This window comes from Dendropsophus ebraccatus, chromosome 10, assembly GCF_027789765.1.
Source record: "Dendropsophus ebraccatus isolate aDenEbr1 chromosome 10, aDenEbr1.pat, whole genome shotgun sequence".
In the NCBI taxonomy this organism is placed as follows: Eukaryota; Metazoa; Chordata; class Amphibia; order Anura; family Hylidae; genus Dendropsophus; species Dendropsophus ebraccatus.
The window spans coordinates 69111136-69122246 of NC_091463.1; positions in this window are offsets into that span (position 1 = coordinate 69111136).

Here is an 11111-nt window from a genome sequence, read left to right on the forward strand (position 1 = left end):
CCCTTAACCTTAAAGTGAAGGCCGGCCATCCCCCCTCTAGAGCCCCGGATACTTACCCCATCTTGCCAAGTCCCGCTCCAGGAGCCGGACCCGGGCCGGAGATATCCTTGTCGGAAGACCGGCGCACGCGCTGCAGAGATGAGTCCGGCACCCATAGAGAATGAATGGCTCTATTCATTCTCTATGGGCATTGGAATTATCTACGCAAGCGTGTGAGCCGGGCTTCCGACAGTGATATCTCCGTCCTGGGACTGACTCCAGGAGCGGGACTTGGCAAGATGGGGTAAGCATCCGGGGCTCTAGCGGGGGGGTTGGGTGGCCTTCACCCCGGCACGGGGGTTGACAGACTTCCTTTAAAGGGAAACCTGCTAATATGTCCCTATAGCACATGGGACATTGAGAATGAAGATTATTTTCTTACCTTAAACCTTAGTGTGGTTTTTAGGAACTAGATATGTAAAAGAGGAGGGCCCATACTATCATCCGCCCTGGACGGCCCACCCCTCCTAATCAATATAGTGTCATCACGGCAGAGCACAGGATAATTATGCATTAGGAGGGGGATTGGTGCACTAGTGTGGTAGTCCTGCCTCCAGTGCACCAAACCACCTCATTTACATATCTTAATAATAAACTACAACATTTTCCAAAACAGTACCAAAGATCAAGGTATGAAAATACCTCCATCCTCAGCACCCCAAGCGCTAAAAGGACACATCAGCGATTTAAATAATTGGTTTAGATACATTAAGGTCTTTGAATACTATTCTAAGTATATGCATATTTTTACACACATTTCCAATGTGTCTTTGGCTGATTTCACACTGCTTAAAAATTTTGCAAAAATGCAATAAAAAAAAAAAACATAAAAAAAACTCCATGGCTTTTTTTTTCTGAAAAAAATGCCAGCAGCCAGATGGTAGCTGGAAGTCAATGGAATTCTATGCAATACCATACATACTTGCTCTTTTTCTTGGAGTGGTGTTTTTCTCTTCTTTCTGGCTCTGTGGCAGTTTTTTTTTAAAACGCAGCATCTATTCCAATCCACTGGAACATATCCCAAATAAATTATCTTGGGATTGGAATCACCAAGTCACCGGCCAAATTGTATTCCTCAAACTTTAAACTTTAGAACATTCTCTTACACTCTGATAACGTCTCCCTCTAACATTCATGGGTCGCGCTAGCCTTCTGAAAATGATTGAAGTGCCAAAGACGCTACCGATCTATTTACGCCCAAAAGATGAGCAGAAAATCAATTATCTTTATAGATTTTCTATTTGGGGTGATTAAAAGAATCTAAAATCTCCTATAAAATCCTACAGCTGACTAAACAACATGGCGGCCTCAACTTTCCTGACATCCGCTTCCTGAACTTAGCGGCACAGTTCCGTATTATATAAGACTGGGTCCAACACACCGAAGTACACACAGTTACGAACTTGGAATGCTACATGGCCTTCACCTTATCACTACCCAAACTCTTGCATACCCCCTACATTTCTCTACCCCTATGGGTAAAAGAAAACCCTCTTCTTATTTCCACATGGAAAGCATGGAACAAAATCTGTAAAGTTACTAACCTCGATCCCCACGTTCCCCTTTTAACCACCTTACTAGGGAACCCGGACTTCCAACATGGTCTTCTTGACTGTTTTTTTTTTTTAAACTTGGCATAAAGAGAAAATGCAACATGCTGAGGGTATGGTGTTTTTTTCTGCAAACTGTGGGGTTTCTCTCCCATAGAATTCAATGAAAGTTGTTCTGCTCGTCTAAAAAACACCATAGCTTATGTGTATTGCATGTTTTAGTTTTTGGGGGGCCCAAAAAGTGACAGTCTGGCTTCCCCGGGGTTAAGTTAACCCTCCTGTGGGCCAGACTGTGCTCCGTTAGGGGAGGGGTTGGATTTTATTGACTACATAGATGACCAACAAAATTTTTTCTGTTTAAAAAATGGTCAGCGAGTGATGTGAGGGTATTCTTTTTATAAAAAAAAAAAAAAACTTGTGTATTATGTTTTTTTCCTTATTTTATAGACTTAGTACTGGAAGCCTTCTGATAGACAGCATCCATTATTAAGCCGGGGCTTAGTGTTGGCTAGTAAAATGGCTAACACTAACCCCCACATTATTACCCCAGTACCCACCACCACAGGAATACTGGGAAGAGCTCGGTAACAGTAGTCCCGAAGCATAAAAAATGGCACTCCTGGACTTGATGGTGACAGGCAAGTATTATTAGGTTGTATTATTATTATTAGGCAAGTATTATTAGTACTATTATAAATGGCCCTGCCCACCCTACTACTACTAGGCTGCTGCTGCTGTTGTTCTTATTTTTACCTCACTAGTTATAGAAATGGGGGAAACCCTAGAAGTTTTTTGTTTATTATTTATTTTCTTTTTCTTTATGCTCACCATGAGACATCTTCTTTCTTGACCAGACCCGGCACACTGAGCTTAATGTGTGTGTGATATTATAGTGTCAGGTCTGTAGTAATAAATTGTAACACCCACTAGTCAATTAATTAAAGGGGTACTGCAAAGAAAAAAAAATGGTTTTAAATCAGCTGGTGTCAGAAAGTTAAACAGTTTTGGAAATTACTTTTATTTGAAAAACCCAAGTCTTCCAGTACTTATCAGCAGCTCTATGTCCCACAGGAAGTTGTGTATTCTTCCCAGACTGACACAGTGCTCTCTGTTGCCACCTATGTCCATGTCAGGAACTGTGGAGAACAGTAGCAAATCCCTATAGAAAACTCTCCTATTCTGAAATGATGGAAAAGGATACACAACTTTCTGCAGGATATACATCAGCTGATAAGTACTGGAAGACTTGAGTTTCTTAAATAGAAGTAATTTACAAATCTGTATAACTTTCTGACACCAGTTTATTTAGAATATTTTTCCTCTGGAATACCCCTTTTAATTCATTTCCAGGAGGAACAATAGAGGAACATCTGAGGTGTGTGCTTGACTGGTCACTTGCTAGATGGTACTATGTGAAGCCAGAGTTCAGAGTAGAGGAAAGGAGTTTGTCCTGGGAGTTCAGAGTAGCTGAGAGGAATTTGTCCCGAGAGTCCCAAGCCAGGGTAGAAGTGTGCTCTGCCGAAACTTTGAAAGAAGAAGTAGAATACTCAGAAACATCACTGATTGGTCATCAGTGACCACTCTAAGCCCGCCCTCCCTTAGCTCCACCGACCAGCCTTGTCCTTCCTGCTTCAGCAACCAGTCAGTTTGCACAAAAATAAGAGACTTCTTTGCTGATATGCACCCTGCTCACCATATGTGCGAGTAACATAGTAACATAGTAAATAAGGTTGAAAGAAGACAAGAGTCCATCAGGTTCAACCTAGGAAAATCCTACTGTGTTGATCCAGGAAGGCGAAAAACCCCTATGAGGCAGAAGACAAACGCCCCACCACAGGGAGAAACTCCCCCCCCCCTCCCCCCTCCCCCGACTGCAATGGCAACCAGAACAATCCCCGGATCAACGTATCACCGGAAATCTAATGCCCATAACTTGTAATATTATATTGTTCAAGAAAAGCATCCAGGCCTCCCTTGAACTTATTTACTGAATCAGCCATGACAACATCATGTGGCAGAGAGTTCCACAGTCTTACCGCTCGTACAGTAAAGAACCCGCGTCGATGCTGATGATGAAATCTTCTTTCCTCTAGACGTAGAGGATGCCCCCTTGTCATTGTTACAGACCTAGGAGTAAAAAGACCACTACAAAAATCTCTGTACTGTCCATTCATATATTTGTACATTGTGATCAGATCGCCCCTAAGACGTCTTTTTTCTAGCGTAAATAACCCCAAGCGTGATAACCTGTCCTGGTACTGTAACCCACCCATTCCCTTAATGACCTTTGTTGCCCTCCTCTGCACCCGCTCTAGGTCAGCTGTGTCCTTCTTATATACCGGTGCCCAAAACTGTACACAGTATTCCAAGTGTGGTCTGACCAGTGATTTATAAAGAGGCAAAACTATGTTCTCATCTTTAGCATCTATACCTCTTTTGATGCATCCCATTATTTTATTAGCCTTGGCAGCTGCTGCCTGGCACTGATCACTAAAGTTGAGTTTACTGTCCACCAATACCCCCAGGTCCTTTTCGGAAGTAGTTTTACCCAGTGTTTTATTATTTAGCACATAACTGTACTTATTATTTCTATGGCCCAAATGCATAACCTTACATTTATCCACATTAAACTTCATTTGCCATTTCTCCGCCCAAGCCTCTAGCTTCTCCAAATCCCTCTGTAATATGATATTATCCTCCTCTGTACTGATTACTTTACCCAGTTTAGTATCATCTGCAAAAATGGAGATTCTGCTCTGTAGCCCCTCTACAAGATCATTAATAAAAATATTAAAAAGAAGTGGACCCAACACTGACCCCTGTGGTACCCCACTAGTAACTAAAACCCAATCTGAATATGTTCCATCAATGACCACCCTCTGTTTTCTATCACACAACCAGTTACTTACCCATTTGCATACGTTTTCCCCGAGTCCCAGCATCCTCATTTTGTAGACCAACCTTTCATGCGGCACAGTATCAAATGCCTTTGAAAAGTCCAGATACACAACATCCACAGCCTCCCCCAGGTCCAGTCTATAACTTACCTCTTCATAGAAGCCGATCAGATTAGTCTGACAGGACCGATCCCTCATAAATCCATGCTGGTGCTGAGTCATAAGATTATTTTCATTAAGATACTCCAGTATAGCATCTCTTACAATCCCCTCAAATACTTTACCTACTATAGATGTTAGACTTACGGGCCTGTAGTTTCCAGGATCACTCCTTGACCCCTTCTTGAATATTGGTACCACATTAGCTATGCGCCAGTCCTGTGGAAGAATCCCTGTCGTAATAGAATCTTTAAATAATAGGAATAACGGTCTGTCTAACACAGTATTTAATTCTTGCAAAACTCTAGGATGGATACCTTCTGGGCCCGGTGACTTATGGATTTTAATATTTTTAAGGCGTTTCCCCACTTCTTGTTGTGTTAGGCAGGTGAGATTTATGGGAGGATTAACATTATCCCTAGTCATATCGTCTGTTATGGGATTCTCCTCTGTGAATACAGTAGAGAAGAATGTATTTAGTAGATTGGCCTTTTCCTCTTCCCCCTCCACCATTACACCCAGATTATTTTTGAGGGGACCAACATTTTCGGTTTTAAGTCTTTTGTTATTTATATAGGTGAAGAACATTTTGGGATTTGTTTTACTTTCTTTGGCTATCCTTCTTTCTGTTGCTATTTTTGCTTCTTTTATTTGCGTTTTACACATTCTATTCTTCTGTCTATAGTTGCTCAATGCTTCCCCACTACCTTCTTGTTTTAGTTGTCTGAATGCTTGTTTCTTATCATTTATTGCACCCCTTACAGCTGTAGTTAACCACATTGGATTTCTCTTATTTCTACTACGTTTATTCCCATATGGTATGTGTCGTTCACACGATTTACCCAGGCTGCTCTTAAATATGTCCCATTTCTCTTGTGTACTTTTATTTCTGAAGGCATTGTCCCAGTCTATGTTCCCAAGGTCCTCTCTTAGTTTTTGGAAATTAGCCTTCCTGAAATTTAATGTTTTTGTAGCCCCTCTGCTAATCATTTTATTGAAGGATAATTGAAAACTTACTATGTTATGGTCACTATTACCTAGGTGACCCCCCACCTCTATTTTTGATATTCTGTCTGGCCTATTGGTTAAGATCAGGTCCAGAAGGGCCCCCCTTCTTGTTGGTTCCTCTACTAGTTGGGAAAGGTAATTATCTTTTACTATTTCCAAAAACACGCTTCCCTTCCTGGAGCTGCAGGTTTCTGCTTTCCAGTTGATATTTGGGTAGTGTGGGGGCAAGGCAAAGTGCAGAGGGAACCTGGCCTAATCTTGTGCCTGATTTATCATTGTAAAAATCTGTCAGCAGGGGCATGCAGGTACACCGGTCTTAATAAATCCCTCCTGGTGGGCCTACAGAGTTTACCCGTTAGTGACTATCTGTAAGCGTTTTTATTGCAGCCACTAAGGTTTCATTAGCTAGGCTGCTGCATTTAAAGGGATGGTATGACAGCTGGACTCCCCTGCTAAATGCCACCAATCCTGGCAGTTTAACCCATTGTATGCATAATGACCAGAAAAAAAATTACAACTGTGTGAGAATCAAGGTAAGAAAATAACCTGCATCTTCAGCGCCCTGTGCGCTATAGTGGCATATTAGCAGGTTAGTTTCTCTTCAACCCCTTAATAGGCTGGGTTCACACTACGTATATTTGAGGCTGTATATTTGAGGCTGTATAGCAACCAAAACCAGGAGTGGATTGAAAACACAGAAAGGATCTGTTCACATAATGTTGTAATTGAGTGGATGGCCGCCATTTAATGGCAAATATTTGCTGTTATTTTAAAACAACGGCTGTTATATTGAAATAATGGCAGTTATTTACCATTATATGACGGCCATCCACTCAATTTCAACATTGTGTGAACAGATCCTTTCTGTGTTTTCAATCCACTCCTGGTTTTGGTTGCTATGAGGACCTGACAAGAGGACCAAATACTGCCTGAAATATACGTAGTGTGAATCCAGCCTAAGGACGCATGACGTACCCGTACGTCATACGTCCACAAGAGGAATTCAGTAGCCCCGAAACAGTAGTCCCAAAGCATAAAAAATGGCACTCCTGGACTTGATGGTGACAGGCAAGTATTATTAGGTTGTATTATTATTATCAGGCAAGTATTATTAGTACTATTATAAATGGCCCTGCCCACCCTACTACTACTAGGCTGCTGCTGCTGTTGTTGTTTTTTTTACCTCACTAGTTATAGAAATGGGGGAAACCCTAGAAGTTTTTTGTTTATTATTTATTTTCTTTATGCTCACCATGAGACATCTTCTTTCTTGACCAGACCCGGCACACTGAGCTTAATGTGTGTGTGATATTATAGTGTTAGGTCTGTAGTAATAAATTGTAACACCCACTAGTCAATTAATTAAAGGGGTACTGCAAAGAAAAAAAATGGTTTTAAATCAGCTGGTGTCAGAAAGTTAAACAGTTTTGGAAATTACTTTTATTTGAAAAACCCAAGTCTTCCAGTATTTATCAGCGGCTCTATGTCCCACAGGAAGTTGTGTATTCTTCCCAGACTGACACAGTGCTCTCTGTTGCCACCTATGTCCATGTCAGGAACTGTGGAGAACAGTAGCAAATCCCTATAGAAAACTCTCCTATTCTGAAATGATGGAAAAGGATACACAACTTTCTACAGGACATACATCAGCTGATAAGTACTGGAAGACTTGAGATATTTCTAATCGGAGTACCTTGGGGGTACTCAGCTGAAGCATCTTATGACACAAGGGTACTTGACTTGAAAAGGTTGAGAAACACTGCTGTATTGGGTAAGTATCTTGCCATTGCCGTGAGCCGTTGCATTTTTGTGTGTTTTTGTGTGTTTGCAATTTCCACCATAGCAACGTGCTCCTGCCTAGTGTGAATGGTGTTCTAGGAGAGCTGACCAAATTAGTCTTTTTTTCTATATTCTAAGTATTCTACTTCCTCTTTTTTTCTGTGTTCCAGATGGGGGGAGTGTCTACCTCTACTTGGTCGTGCACTCCACCCATTCCACCCAGGTGGTGTAATTACTTTTGCCGGTATAAGATGGATCTTGCATGCCCAGCAGCATTTTTTTTAGTAGTTGGGGGGCTGCTTTTAACTATTTTCATGTCTGCAGTGGGTCTGTATCTTGCCATTGCAGTGACCTGTTGCATTTTTCTGTGTTTTTGTGAGAATACTTAGAGAGTAGAAGAATACTTGTGCCCGTGTTTCGACCTCTGTCGTGATACCACCTAGTGCCCTACAGTGTTGGGGGACCTGTCCTCCTAGGGTGACACAAGCCCCACACCTTGTTACCTGAGTTGAGCAGGGTGGCCAAATTACCTGTTACCTGTACTTTATCTGGATCAGTTACTCTTGTTTCAGGATACTGTCCTGCACTGTTAGAGATGTTCACGGCGTGGGTTGGGGTGATCTTTGACTTCTCCTATCTTGAGTGGTTTAACACTGCATAGTTGGAATAAGGATAGCTTTTAAAAGAAAAATCTCTGCCTCTCCAATGTGTGTCTGTCCACTACCACACTCCAGAGTAGACCACACTGGACTTGTTCTCTTGTCCGTAACAGGGGACCTGGCTGAGCCAGGGCTCAGCTGAACTACAGGGACCTTCTTGTCTTGCGTCCTCTCTCTACCAAGACTCACTTAGTGTCGGTGTGTACTTCCTCTCCCCATGTGACAACTTCCTATAGGGTGTGTACCAACCCCCCATGTGTGGTTCAGAAGAAAGTGCAAAGGAAAAAAAGGAGAATAGAGATAGGTGGGGGAAAAAAGAGCTCTTATTGATGCACAAATCACAGAGAAACAATAACCGCAATAACCTTACTACAGCTGTGCAATATACAAGTGCATATACAAATAGTAGCGACATCTAGTGGCAAAACTTAGGCATAACTTCATTACCACTTTACTTGGAGTACAGGCTTTTGCGAGGGGTGTATAGACTAGCAACACCCGTGGTGGGACACCACACATCTAAACAGAACTGAGAGTTCTAAGAAAAGATGCTCCAGCACTGTTCTTTCGTGAAAAATGCAAGTATTTACCAGAATAGACATGTCAGGAGAGCCGACACCTCTCCTTTAATCCATAATTTATAATTTATTATGATTGTTAGAAATAATGGTTACAGTAAACTGCAGTTTTGCACAGGATCATTTATGCTCACCTTTTTCTAATCTTGAGAGGAGGATAAAAGGGAAGACCGGATGACAGATACTGTACCTGCAAATTGCTGCAGCTATCTGGATAAACAAGACAAGTATGTGCGGTGTAGACATAGCTTCCATGCATAATGTAAAGTTTTGTCTTCATTATCCAGGGAGTCATGGCTGCTTATAGCATAATAAAGCATTGTACATTACCTGGGAAATGTATAGTTGTTATCATCTATAATCCCTCTATCCTGCCTGTTTTGCTGGACTCAGATTAATTATCCCTTCTTGGTTTTGCCTGAGCCTGTTGTTAAATGAAGGGAAGTACATCAGTTCTTGGCTGAAAGATTATCTTGTGATAACGATTCAGGGAATAGAAGACTTTTGTACTTTTCGGTTTAGCTGGCCACTTTATCTGCTCAGTTGTAAAATCTCCTTTTTTATGTCAAGCTTGCTATTTATTTGTTTTTACAAATGTAGCACAAAATACAGGTCCTGTAGAAACACCTTCATAAACCTTACACTTTAGGCTTAGCTGTCCTGAAAAGTATGAGCTCCACCTTAAAGGAAAGCCATCACTTACCTGTGGGAGAGTGAATTGGCCCAGATACCTTACAGTTGCCGGGCACAGGTCTCTGATGCTATGCCCTTCAGTCTCCAGCGGGGCGTCAGATAAAGATATTTTCATCTTTTATCGCCCATCCTGGCGCCCAGTAAGTAGGCATAGGGCAGAGCTGCAGCGGCTGCCAATCGATTGTTAGTGGCTGGGAAGAGGGCAAAGGCAGCATGACTACATGCCACTGCGGCTCCACCACCATGCCTACTTACTGGGCGCTGGGACGGACAATTAAAGAAAAAGGGGGAGATTTATCAAACATAGTGTAAAGTGAAACTGTCTCAGTTGCCCCTAGCAACCAATCAGATTCCACCTTTCATTTTCCAAAGAGTCTGTGAGGAATGAAAGGTGGAGTCTGATTGGTTGCTAGGGGCAACTGAGACAGTTTCATATTACACCATGTTTGATAAATCTCCTTCAAAGATTTTAATTTTCTGCCCCGCAGGAGACTGCCAGGTATGGCGTTGGAGAGCTATGCTGTAATACAGTAAAACCTCGGTTCCCGAACACCTCGGAGTTCGACCAATTCGGTATTCGAACTAAGTTTCACCCTGAAGTTTTGCTCGGTACTCGAACATTGCTCGGTATCCGAACAAAACCAGGGGGATAACTGTCAGCTGGGACATCAGAGGTGTTCGGGAACAGGGAGAGGCAGGAGCGGGCGGCTATTTAAACTATTATGATGGGATTCCTCACTTCTTTACAGGGTGTCCCCTGCAGCTGAGTGGAGCAGAAGCACGGTGGCAAGTTTAAATAGCCACCCGCTCTTGCCTGTCACTGCGGGGACGCTCTGTAAAGAAGCCGGCCAGCGGGCGCACTGCTCCCTGAACTGACCTGTGTCTGTCTCCACTGACCTGCATCTCTCTCCCCCGCCGGCCAGGAGAGCTTCCTATGCTTACCCAGCCGGCTTACCCACCCTGATACTTATTAGTCTAAGGTCTAGATTCACATGTCTGTGTTTAGTTCATGATATGCGGTCTAGAAGCTAACAATATATCATGGACTGAACTGTTTACCTGTTATGAAACTCCCTACACCATAATTCATTATGATACAGTGCACTCCGAAACAGTTAAGACTTTTCCTTACTGTGCTGACACAGCCGTGTCAGTTCAGTATCGGAGTGCTTGATCTGTTTCAGAGCTCACTGCAACATATTAAATTTTGATGCAGGGGGTCCCATTTGAGTCTGTTGTTTGGGAGAGCCCTATACACCTTATATTGAAGGTCGAATCGATGTGTGTGTGTGTGTGTGTGTAGGGGGGGGGGGGGGGTTGGGTTTGGGTAATTGTCTTGTTCCCCACTTAACCTCTATACTTTTCAAAACTAAAAGAACCCCTATACTTTTCAAAACTAAAAGAATTCGTTTATCGCTTATCCGACCCTAAAATCCACATTCGTTCGCTGTAACTCCGCATTTGTTCACTAATCGTTCAGTGTAAGGGTCAATTTACACAGAAAGATTATCTAAAATATTATCTGCCAAAGATTTGAAGCCAAAGCCAGAAACAGACTATAAACAGAGATCAGGTCATAAAAAAAGCCTGAGATTTCTCCTCTTTTCAAATCCATACCTGGCTTTGGCTTCAAATCTTTGGCAGATAATCTGTCAGATAATCTTTCTGTGTAAATGGACCCTTAGTGCAAATTGTTAATTGTTTTACTGGGAGATGGAGTAAACGATCATAGTAATGACTATCGTTCTA